Genomic DNA, 13057 nt, shown 5'->3' with positions numbered 1-13057 from the left:
CCGTGAACACATTTTTGTAATCAAAGTCTAGGTCGCAGTTTTAGTCCAATCGACTTCAAATTTCGCACAAGTATGTGTTTTGGCTCAGAATAGATCCCTATTGATTTTGGAGGAAATCGGTTCAGATTTAGATATAGCTCCCATATATATATTTCGCCCGATATGGACTTATATGGCCCCAGAAGCCGGAGTTTTGCCCTAATTTGCTTCAAATTTTGCACAAGAAGAACAATTAGTACTATAGTCAAGTGTGCCAAATTTTATTGAAATCGGTTCAGATTTAGATATAGCTCCCATATATATCTTTGGCCCGATATAGATTAAAACGGTCCCAGAAGCCAGACTTTTACCCCAATTTGGTTGAAATTTTGCACAGGGAGTAGAATTAGTGTTGTAGCTATGCGTGCCAAATTTGGTTGAAATCGGTTCAGATTTAGATATAGCTCCCATATATAGCTTTCGCCCGATTTACACTCATATGACCACAGAGGCCAATTGTTTGCTCCGATTTAGTTGAAATTTTGCACAGGGAGTAGAATTAGCATTGTAGCTATGCGTGTCAAATTTGGTTGAAATCGGTTCAGATTTAGATATAGCTCCCATATATATCGTTCACCCGATTTACACTCATATGACCACAGTGGCCAATCTTTTACTCCGATTTAATTGAAATTTTGCACAGGGAGTAGAATTGGCATTGTAGCTATGCGTGCCAAATTTGGTTGAAATCGGTTCAGCTTTAGATATAGCTCCCATATATAGCTTTCGCCCGATTTACACTCATATGACCACAGAGGCCAATTTTTAACTCCGATTTAGTTGAAATTTTGCACAGGGAGCAGAATTAGCATTGTTGCTATGCGTGCCAAATTTGGTTGAAATCGGTTCAGATTTAGATATAGCTCCCATATATATGTTTTTCTGATTTCGACAAAAAATGGTCAAAATACCAACATTTTCCTTGTAAAATCGCCACTGCTTAGTCGAAAAGTTGTAAAAATGACTCTAAATTTCCTAAACTTCTAATACATATATATCGAGCGATAAATCATAAATAAACTTTTGCGAAGTTTTCTTAAAATTGCTCCAGATTTAAATGTTTCCCATATTTTTTTACTAACATTGTGTTCCACCCTGGTGCATTAGCCGACTTAAATTTTGAGTCTATAGATTTTGTAGAAGTCTATCAAATTCTGTCCAGATTGAGTGATATTTAAATGTATGTATTTGGGATAAACCTTTATATATAGCCTCCAACACATTTGACGGATGTGATATGGTATCGAAAAGCAACTGCAACTCCCGACTTTAGACTTTCCTAACTTGTTTTTTTTTTTTTTAATTTTTACCGATATTCTATCGCAGAGCCTATTTCTTTATTTTTTCATAAAAAAATTGTCAAACATTTTTAGAGATTTTTGACAGGAATTTTGATTTAAATTGGGGACGAAAGCGTCCTTATTTGAGGAGAAGAACCAGAAAAATACTGGCAACACTGATAGCCCCGGCTGTCAATCCTTCCGACAGACTGTCATGAGCATCCACCCATACTAGAAAGCATATCAGATTCACGATGACAGAACTTATCTCCGTCTCTTCTTGTTGCTAGTTATTTATGAACTACATCTAGACCTCGGTTTGCGTTGTTTCGAAGTTGCGTCGCTGTTGAATTAGTACTATGTTAGTTTTCACTTTGCGTCGTTAGATTTTCAAAGTTGCGTTATTATCTATCTTCAATCTTTGCATAGTTTGCCATAGAAACTTATAATTCACTTTGCGTCGTGGTTTTTGGAACGTATCTGCGACGCACAGCGAGGTCTAGGTATACATATTTCGTTGACAATTAAATCGCTTTGCAGAAAAGAAAGAAATTCGATGCCGATAACCGAAATTTTAGGTCTAACTAAGCCTTTTAAGATTTTATTATCAATTGATTCAATGGTGATATGGACCGTAGGCAAATTTCTATTTCATAGGAATTTCATGATTTTAAACCATGCAGTGATAACTAAACGGAAGTTTAATTCGAAATCATTCCAAATTTGTCAGCTCGGTTCTAAGTATAACAAAATTTGCTAACGGAGAAAGTTTTTTGTTTGGTGTTCAGGGGAAACATGAGAAATTTCGTTTATTCTTCTATAGTGTTTTGGTTATGTCTTTTTATTGTACAAAAGGTTGGTTAAATAAAGATTAAAAATATGAGTATCTATATATATATATCCAAGATTACATTCCGCAGTGTAAGATTAAATGCTAATGTGTGAAAAATAATAATCGTGATTAATTGTCTTGTCTCACTTTGGTCATGTAAGTTTCCCGATCATGTGTGGAATATAAGTAAAACAAGTAACTACAGTTGAAAGTTCGGCAATATCTACCAACAAACTGAAAAAAAACAAGTAAGGAAAGTCTAAAGTCGGGCGGGGCCGACTATATTATACCCTGCACCACTTTGTAGATCTAAATTTTCGATACCATATCACATCCGTCAAATGTGTTGGGTGCTATATATAAATGTTTGTCCCAAATACATACATTTAAATATCACTCGATCTGGACAGAATTTGATAGACTTCTACAAAATCTATAGACTCAAAATTTAAGTCGGCTAATGCACTAGGGTGGAACACAATGTTAGTAAAAAATATGGGAAACGTTTAAATCTGAAGCAATTTTAGGGAAACTTCGAAAAAGTTTATTTACGATTTATCGCTCGATATATATGTATTAGCAGTTTAGGAAAAATAGAGTCATTTTTACAACTTTTCGACTAAGCAGTGGCGATTTTACAAGGAATATGTTGGTATTTTGACCATTTTTGTCGAAATCAGAAAAACATATATATGGAAGCTATATCTAAATCTGAACCGATGTCAACCAAATTTGGCACGCATAGCTACAATGCTAATTCAACTCCCTGTGCAAAATTTCAACTAAATCGGAGCAAAAAATTGGCCTCTGTGGTCGTATGAGTGTAAATCGGGCGAAAGCTATATATGGGAGCTATATCTTAATCTGAACCGATTTCAACCAAATTTGGCACGCATAGCAACAATGCTAATTCTACTCCCTGTGCAAAATTTCAACTAAATCGGAGCAAAAAATTGGCCTCTGTGGTCATATCAGTGTAAATCGGGCGAAAGCTATATATGGGAGATATATCTAAATCTGAACCGATGTCAACCAAATTTGGCACGCATAGCTACAATGCTAATTCTACTCCCTGTGCAAAATTTCAACTAAATCGGAGTTAAAAATTGGCGTCTGTGGTCATATGGTTGAAAATCGGGCGAAAGCTATATATGGGAGATATATCTAAATCTGAACCGATTTCAACCAAATTTGGCACGCATAGCTACAATGCTAATTCTACTCCCTGTGCAAAATTTCAACAAAATTGGGGTAAAACTCTGGCTTCTGGGACCGTATTAGTCCATATCGGGCGAAAGATATATATGGGAGCTATATCTAAATCTGCACCGATTTCAATAAAATTTGACACACTTGACTATAGTACTAATTGTTCTTCTTGTGCAAAATTTTAAGCAAATTAGGGTAAAACTCTGGCTTCTGGGGCCATATAAGTCCATATCGGGCGAGATATATATATGGGAGCTATATCTAAATCTGAACCGATTTCTTCCAAAATCAATAGGGATCTATTCTGAGCCAAAACACATACTTGTGCCAAATTTGAAGTCGATTGGACTAAAACTGCGACCTAGACTTTGATTACAAAAATGTGTTCACGGACAGACAGACAGACGGACATCGCTATATCGACTCAGGAGCCTACCCTGAGCATTTTTGCCAAAGACACCATGTGTCTATCTCGTCTCCTTCTGGGTGTTGCAAACATATGCACTAACTTATAATACCCTGTTCCACAGTGTGGAGCAGGGTATAAAAACAAGTATATACGGCCGTAAGTTCGGCCACGCCGAATCTTATGTACCCTCCACCATGAATTGTATAGAAACTTTTACTAAAGACTGTCATCCACAATCGAATTACTTGGGTTGTGGTATCTTAAAACTTCTTAACATCGTTTTCTAAATTGTGAGTTAGTCCTTATGTGGTATATATTAGACAAAAAAGTTATGTATAGTTAAGTCTACAAATAATTACGAATCGATATGGACTTTTTGCACGGGCTACATACAATTATGAACTTGATATGGACCAATTTTTGTGTGATTGGAAATCGATTTATCTGAGGGATATATATATATATATAACTATAGACCGATATGGACCTAGTTAGGCATGGTTGTTAACGACCATATACTAGCACAATGTAGTAATTTCAACTCACTCGGATGAAATTTGCTCCTCCAAGAGGCTCCAAAACCACATCTCGGATATTGGACTGATATGGACCACTTTTGGCATGGTTGTTAGATATCATATACTATCACCACGTATCAAATTTCAAGCAGATCGGATGAATTTTGCTACTCCAAAAGGCACCGGAGGTCAAATCTGGGGATAGGTTTATATGGGAGCTATATATAATTATAGACTGATAGGAACCAATTCCTGCATGGTTGTTGGATACCATATACTAACATTACGTACCAAATTTCAACCGAATGGGAAGAATTTTTCTCTTCCAAGGGGCTCTGGAGGTCAAATCTGGGGATCGGTTTATATGGGGCCTATATATAATTATGGACCGATACCGACCAATTTTTGCATGGGTGTTTAAGGCCATATATTAACACCACGTACCAAATTTCAACTGAATCAGATGAATTTTGGTCTTCCAAGAGGCTCCGGAGGTCAAATCTGGTGATCGGTTTATATGGGGGCTATATATAATTATGGACCGATGTGGACCAATTTTTGCATGTTTTGTAGAAACCATATACTAACACCATGTACCAAATTTCAGCCGGATCGGATGCAATTTGCTTCTCTTAGAGGCCTCGCAAGCCAAATTTGGGGGTCCGTTTATATGGGGGCTATACGTAAAAGTGAACCGATATGGCCCATTTGCAATACCATCCGACCTACATCAATAACAACTACTTGTGCCAAGTTTCAAGTCGATAGCTTGTTTCGTTCGGAAGTTAGCGTGATTTCAACAGACGGACGGACGGACGGACATGCTCAGATCGACTCAGAATTTCACCACGACCCAGAATATATATTCTTTATGGGGTCTTAGAGCAATATTTCGATGTGTTACAAACGGAATGACAAAGTTAATATACCCCCATCCTATGGTGGAGGGTATAATAAATTGTTTTATGGGAAAAATGAACTACATCGAACAAAAATTTAACTAAGTTGTATTATTGTAAATGAACTAAAAGTGAAGTAGAGAACAAAATAATAGTGTAATAACATACATAACGATGAAGACAAAAGAATTACAATATATATTGAACAAAAACAAAGAATATTTTTTCAATTTACATTTCATTTGAACACATTTTTAATTAAAAGTTTAATTGACTCAATTAGTTTTTATTAAAAAAAATCAATTAAAACTTATTCCAATCACATACATTTTTAGTTAGATCAATTAATTAAAAAAATCAATTTTAATTGAAACAATTTAGTCGATATCCAACTGTGATGTGGCTCTGTGTTTGACGCGAAACATTGGAGTTCAAAACTGCAAAGTTGTATTATTGTAAAAAAATGTCTTTAGTACCATACGACATTTTCAAATTTTAAGAAATTCTGAACTATATACGAATATAACAAATATTTATGCTTCATTTGTGTATAATTTTTTTATACCCTCCACCATAGGATGGGGGTATAATAACTTTGTCATTCCGTTTGTAACACATGGAAATATTACTCTAAGACCCCATAAAGTATATATATTCTGGGTCGTGATGAAATTCTGAGTCGATCTAAGCATGTCCGCCCGTCTGCTGAAATCACGCTAACTTCCGAACGAAACAAGTTATCGACTTGAAACTTGCCACAAGTAGTTGCTATTGATGTAGTTCGGATGGTATTGCAAATGGGCCATATCGGACCACTTTTACGTATAGCCCCCATATAAACCGATGCTCAGAATTGGCTTGCGGAGCCTCGTGGAGGAGCAAAATTCATCCGATCCGGTTGAAATTTGATACATGGTGTTAGTATGTTATACGGTCTTTCACAACTATGCAAAAAGTGGGGTCCACATCGGTCCATAATTATATATAGCCCCCATATAAACCGATCCCCAGATTTGGCTTGCGGAGCCTCAAAGAGAAGCAAATCTAATCCGATCCGGCAGAAATTTGGTACATGGTGTTAGTATATTATCTGTAACAGCCATGCAAATATTGGTTAACATCGGTCCATAATTATACATAGCCCCCATATAAACCGATCCCCAGATTTGATCTCCGGAGCCTCATGGATGAGCAAAATTCATCCGATTCGGTTGAAATTTGGTTCGTGGTATTAGTATATGGTCTCTAACAATCATGCAAAAATTTGTCCATACCGTCCATAATTATATATAGCCTCCATTTAAGCCGATTCCCAGCTTTGACCTGTGGAGCTCTTGGAGGAGCAAAATTTATCCGATCCGGTTGAAATTTCGTACGTGGTGAATTTTGGTATGTTGCGCTAGTATATGGCCGCTAACAACCATGCCATTGGTCCATATCCGTCTATAGTTATATATAGGTTAGGTTAGGTTAGGTGGCAGCCCGATGTATCAGGCTCACTTATACTATTCAGTCCATTGTGATAACACATTGGTGAACTTCTCTCTTATCACTGAGTGCTGCCCGATTCCATGTTAAGCTCAATGACAAGGGACCTCCTTTTTGTAGCCGAGTCCGAACGGCTTTCCACATTGCAGTGAAACCACTTAGAGAAGCTTTGAAACCCTCAGAAATGTCACCAGCATTACTGAGGTGGGATAATCCACCGCTGAAAAATTTTTTAATAGCGTGTTTTTTAATAGCGGATAAAATCATCGTAATAAGTACCTACTACGAATTTCAAGTGTGGTGGGATATTAGGCCACCATGCAGAGAAATTCAAAGACATCCACTGGGTTGCTAACTTCAGGGCCCAGTGGACGGGTATCGACTGGAGTTATAAATTTGGGCAATGACCAAGAGTTAGGCCCAATTAGTCGACCTGTAGACGGGTCGACAGGTGGCGACAATTTGACAAGTCGGACCTTTTCCAAGGTAACGGCATCAAAAGGAGGTAATCCCTCACGAAAGAGATTCAAAGAACGCAGAAATGCTTTGTTTATCCTAAAGAAAGTAGGATCAGTCGACCCAAGCACGTTGTCGGCTAAACAAAGCGATTCCTTAAAATGGGCTCACGGAATTCTTGAGGCTGGAAAAAGGGAACGATCACCGGATGAGCTGCCATCCTCCAAAAGGGGTCAACGATCGTTTGCCTCAGTTGCTAAAGACAGCCTTGTGATGGCTATCATAAATAAAGGAGCATTGGACGGTATGGTTCCAAAGCAAAAATGGGGGGAAATTGAGAATGCTTGTCTGGCGTCTACTCACAGGTGCTGGAAAAGTTTCCCGGCCCAGATCCTCGACACCAAGAGGCTGGTTGGTATCAAGGACGATTTAAGCTAGTCGCATTTGAGGACCAGAGGTCTATAGAATGTTTTAAAGCTGCTCTGATACTAATTGGTGAAGTTTGGGAAGGAGCTGCTCTAGAGTTAGTCGAGAAGAAAGACATACCGGCTAGACCAAGAGCACATGCGTGGATACCTGCAAACCCTCCTGACCCTGAATCTATTTTAAATAGACTGAAACAATGCAATCCAGATCTTCCAACAGCTGATTGGAAGGTTGGCCGTTTGGATGAAGTGGATGGGCCAAGACGGCATGCAGTGTTTATATTGAACACTCAGTCTTTGCCACATCTAGCAAAGTCCCAGGGCCGTGTATGTTATGGCTTTCATTATATCCAAATGAAGGTGTATAAAAACGATCAGCTAAAGGATTCAGAAATGGACAAGCCTCTGTCTGAATCAGAAGTAAGCGGATCCTCTTGCGAAGTCGAGGGGGATACCAAGACATTTGAAGACATGGATAGATACCGTATGCGTGAGGAGGCTTCTACTGCCTCAGAACTCACCAAAGTTGAACCTATGGTTATTGCGAGAGTCACCGATATCTCTGAAGAGGACATTCTTGATGACTCGATTGAAGCGGCTGATGTGACGGTTGTTGAAAATCTCGATGGTCCTACGGATCCTCCAGATAAATCTTCATCATTGTAAGGCTGCATGTGCTGCCTTAAAAGTTCTCCTGATGAAAGGGGACATAGATATAGTTCTTATTCAAGAACCATATGTTTATAAAAACAAAATATGTGAATTAAGTACTCCGGGGTTCAAACTATTGCAGTATACTGGTAATGATGTAAATCGAGCCTGTATAATGGCTAAAAACGAGCTCAACTTGTTTCTGCTTCCTTCAATGTGCAATACAGACACTGTCGTTGCAAGTTTAGAAATAGCCAAATGCAAATATTGGGTATCTTCGGTCTACATGGGACATGACAGGGAGATGCCTCCATATGCCGTTAAGACCTTAGTGGAGGAGTCACTGAAAACAAAGACGAAACTCATTATGGGATGCGATGCGAATGCACATCATAGTATATGGGGAAGTAGTGATACTAATGCAAGGGGAGAGTCGCTAATAGAGTTTATTTTGCGTACTAATCTGGTAGTTTGCAACAAGGGAGATGTCCCAACCTTTGTCACTAAAAACAGGCAAGAGGTTTTGGACATCACCTTGGCCTCGCAAGAACTGAATGAAATGATATCTGAGTGGCAGGTTTTAAGTGAACACAGCTTCTCAGATCATCGCTACATCAGTTTTAAATTTGATGTTCATATCACCAAGATCATATTTCCGCCAAATGTTAGGAAAGCTGACTGGAATAGGTATAGGGAATCGTTCAATATGATGATACCGGAAATAACAGAGACAAATATGAGAAATGTGCAAGATATCGAACACGCAGTGGAGCGGATTACTAAGGCCTTCAACATCTCACTGAAAGCTGCATGTCCTAGAGGAAAGCCAAGGGGGAAACATCGACCACCATGGTGGTCTACGGAAATAAGTAATATGAGGAAATCCTGCAGGAAGCTCTTTAACAAGGCAAAGTCCACCAGAGCCCCTGAGGACTGGGACGCTTACAAGAAGAATCTGAGAGGATACAAGCGAGAACTGAGAAAGGCTCAGCATAACTCTTGGAATGCTTACTGCAGCAGTATTGAGAATACGTCCGAGGCTTCCAGACTACGGAAGGTTCTAGCATCCACCAACTCCGCTCCAGGTTTCATTAAAACATCGGAGGGCAATTGGACAACGTCCAGTGAGGAGACGCTGGAGGTACTATTGGACACACATTTTCCTGGAAATCAGACGGTTGAACCATGTACTGGCGGTGCCACAGTTGCTCAGCGGTCGTTTCCTGTCGAGGACATTGTATCGGAAACTAGAATAAGATGGGCGCTAAATAGCTTTGGACCATTCAAATCCCCTGGACCTGATGGAATTACTCCGGCGGAGTTACAAGCTGTAACTGACAAAATTATCCCCTGGTTGTCGGTGATATATAAAGGATGTATCAACTTATCATATATCCCAGGAAAGTGGAGGGAAACAAAAGTCGTTTTCATACCTAAAGCGGGAAAAGCCTCTCACTCGAGGGCGAAGGATTTCTGACCAATCAGCTTATCCTCATTCCTACTTAAGACTCTGGAGAGGATGATAGATATTTATCTTAGAACTAGCATCGATTCAAGTTTGTTCTCGAAACGACAGCATGCATACTCGAAGGGCAGGTCTACTGAGACCGCACTACATGAACTAGTCAGCTTTATCGAAAGCTCACTATCTGTCAAAGAATACACAATCGTGGCGTTTCTAGACATCGAAGGGGCGTTCAATAATGTCCATCCGAGCTCGATATTAAATGGACTGACAACTCTGAATGTTGATCCATGTATACTCAGGCTGTTAGACGAGCTGCTAATGAAGAGACGTATTTCAGCCACACTAGGACAAGCAAACATACAAAAGTATGTGAACAGAGGCACTCCCCAAGGAGGAGTTCTATCACCTCTTCTTTGGAATGTTGCTATAAATAGCCTTCTGGTTACTCTAGAAAAAGAAAGGATAAAAGTGGTGACATACGCAGATGATGTAGCTCTGGCAGTCAGGGGAAAATTCCCATCCACAATCAGAGATATTATTCAGAGGGCCCTCCGGATGACTGAACAATGGGCGAAAGACAATGGTCTTGGGGTAAATCGTGCAAAGACAGAATTAGTCATGTACTGCAAAGATCGCAAAACTCCCACGGTTAGGCCTATTTCCTTAGGGGGCATTGAAATTCCCTTTGGTGATTGTGCAAAATACCTTGGCGTTATTTTGGACAGGAAGCTGAACTTTAAGCTTAATATTGAAGAAAGGGCGAGGAAGGCAACTGTAGCTTTGTACTCGTGCAAAAAGGCAATAGGAAAAAAGTGGGGACTAAAACCAAAAATTGTGCATTGGCTATACACGGCAGTGGTTAGACCTATAATGCTATATGGTGTTGTAGTCTGGTGGCCGGCACTTCAGAAACCGACTGGTTTAGATAAAGTTCAGCGTATGGCGTGTTTGTGTATTTCAGGCGCATTCAGCAAGACAGGAACAAATTCCCTTAATGTCATGATGCATCTATTGCCTTTAGACATTTTGGCCAAACAGTCAGCTGCAACAACGGCTGTGCGGTTGCGCGAACTATCGCTGTGGTCGGAAAATGGTTACGGTCACAGTTCTGTCCTCAAAATAATGTCAGATGTGCCTAACGTAGTGGATTACACTTTGGCGAGTCCACTTTTCGACAAAAAGTTTGAGACTCTAATCCCCAACAGTGAGGCGTGGTGCACACATACCCCGGGGAATAAAGAATATATAGATTTCTACACTGATGGCTCCAAATTGGATGGACAAGTGGGTTTCGGAGTATATTCTAATGATCTGGAACTTCAAATAGCGAAAAGATTACCTAATCACTGTAGTGTTTTTCAGGCTGAAATATTAGCAATAAGAGAGGTGGCGAATTGGCTGAGAAGTAATGTTCCAAAAAATGTGGGCATTAATATATACTCAGACAGTCAACCTGCAATAAAATCCTTGGACTCTGTGTTCCTCAACTCGAAAACGGCCATCGATTGCCGCAAATCTCTCAATGAGATGGCTGAGCAGTACAATATTCACCTAATATGGGTGCCTGGCCATAGGAACATTCCGGGGAATTGCGAAGCGGATGAGTTGGCAAGGCTAGGGACTACCTTACATATTCCAGGGGAACTAGAATTTGTTGGTATGCCCCTAGCTACCTGCAAGCTCATGCTGCGTGAGAAGGCTGTTATGATGGCAAATGTTCGATGGGAGAATTGCAAGGGTTCTAACGACACCAAGCAAATATGGCCCCATTTCAACTTAAACCGCACACTAGATATGCTAATGTTCTCGAGACGTCAGGTATCACTCCTGATATCTGCTATAACGGGTCGCTGCCTGATAGGAGATTTTGCAAAAACTATTGGCGCGAAGTATAATGACTATTGTATGAGCTGTCATGATGCGGAGGAAAAAGAATCAATTAAACACCTCTTGTGTGAGTGTCCTGCATTTTGTGTAAAGCGCAAGCAACTTTTAGGAGCATATAGCTTCAGATTACTGGCGGATCTGGAAAACGTTAACTTAAGCAGTCTGCTAATATTTTTGGAACAATCTGGTTGGTTCAACAAAGAAAAATAATCAAGAAGGTTCAGCGGTTAAAACTAGAAGTGCCCATATGTAATAGGTACTTTTAGTTAATGTGGTATCACAATGGACTGAATAGTCTAAGTGAGCCTGAATCTTAATCGGGCTGCCACTTTAACCTAACCTAACCTAGCCGATCCCCAAAAATAATCTACTAAAATTTTATTTCTATAGAAAATTTTGTCAAAATGTTATTACTATAGAAAATTTGGTCAACATTTTAATACTATAGAAAATTGTGTCAAAAGTGTATTACTATGGAAAATTTTGTCAAAATGTTATTACTATAAAAAATTTTGTCAAAATTTTATTTCTATAGAAAATTTTGTTACTATACAAAATTTAATCAAGATTTTATTTCTACCGAAAATTTTGTCAAAATTTTATTTCGAGAGAAAATTTTGTCAATCTGAATTATATACGCATTTAGTCGGCCTTTTTTTTGTTTAATATATACCACATATGGACTAATTTACAATTGAGAAGACGGTGTTAAGAAGTCTTGAGATACCTTGCCATCGGCAAGTGTTACCGCGACCCAAGTTATTCGATTGTGGATGACAGTCTTTAGTACAAGTTTCTATGCAATCCATGATGGAGGGTACATAAGATTCGGCGTGGCCGAACTTACTTAGTTAAAATAAAAAATAAAATAAAAATTGGGAGTGCATCTTCTGGAAGTGCTTTTAAAGTTGTGCCTTTGGAAGAACTTCCAAATTTTTTTGCTGGAGAGTGTATAAAAAGTCTTTAGAATAAAGTGTTGAAAAGCATGTCCTGTTTTGAACGCTTTTTTGCATTGCAGTCAAGATACAAAAAGTCAACAGATTTCAATTTCAATAATTTAGAAGAAATTTTTAGAATTATTAAAGCCAAGTTGACCTTAATCAAACAAAAACATTATTTTATGTAAAGATACCCAGTTTTAAGTCGAATCACCTAACAATAAGGACAAACTGACTTCATTGAAAAGTTTATCGGTTTTCGTACAAGGAAACAAAACGTTATTTCATTAAAATGCATCTTCTATTCTACACAGAAACAAATTTCACGAAAAATTTTCCAATTAAAATTTTAATTGGGTTTAAAAAAAATTCAATTAAAAATTTAATTAATTCAACAAATTTTTTAATTGAAAAAAAATCTATCACAAAAATTAATAGTATCAATTAATTTTTTAATTGACTTTCAATTGGGTTTAAAAAAAAATCAATTAAAATTTTAATTAATTCGACCAATTTTTTAATTTAAAAAAATCAATCACAAAAATTAATAGTATCAAT

The sequence above is a fragment of the Haematobia irritans genome, chromosome 4 (assembly GCF_050003625.1).
Source record: "Haematobia irritans isolate KBUSLIRL chromosome 4, ASM5000362v1, whole genome shotgun sequence".
Lineage (NCBI taxonomy): Eukaryota > Metazoa > Arthropoda > Insecta > Diptera > Muscidae > Haematobia > Haematobia irritans.
This window is presented reverse-complemented; position numbering follows the sequence as displayed.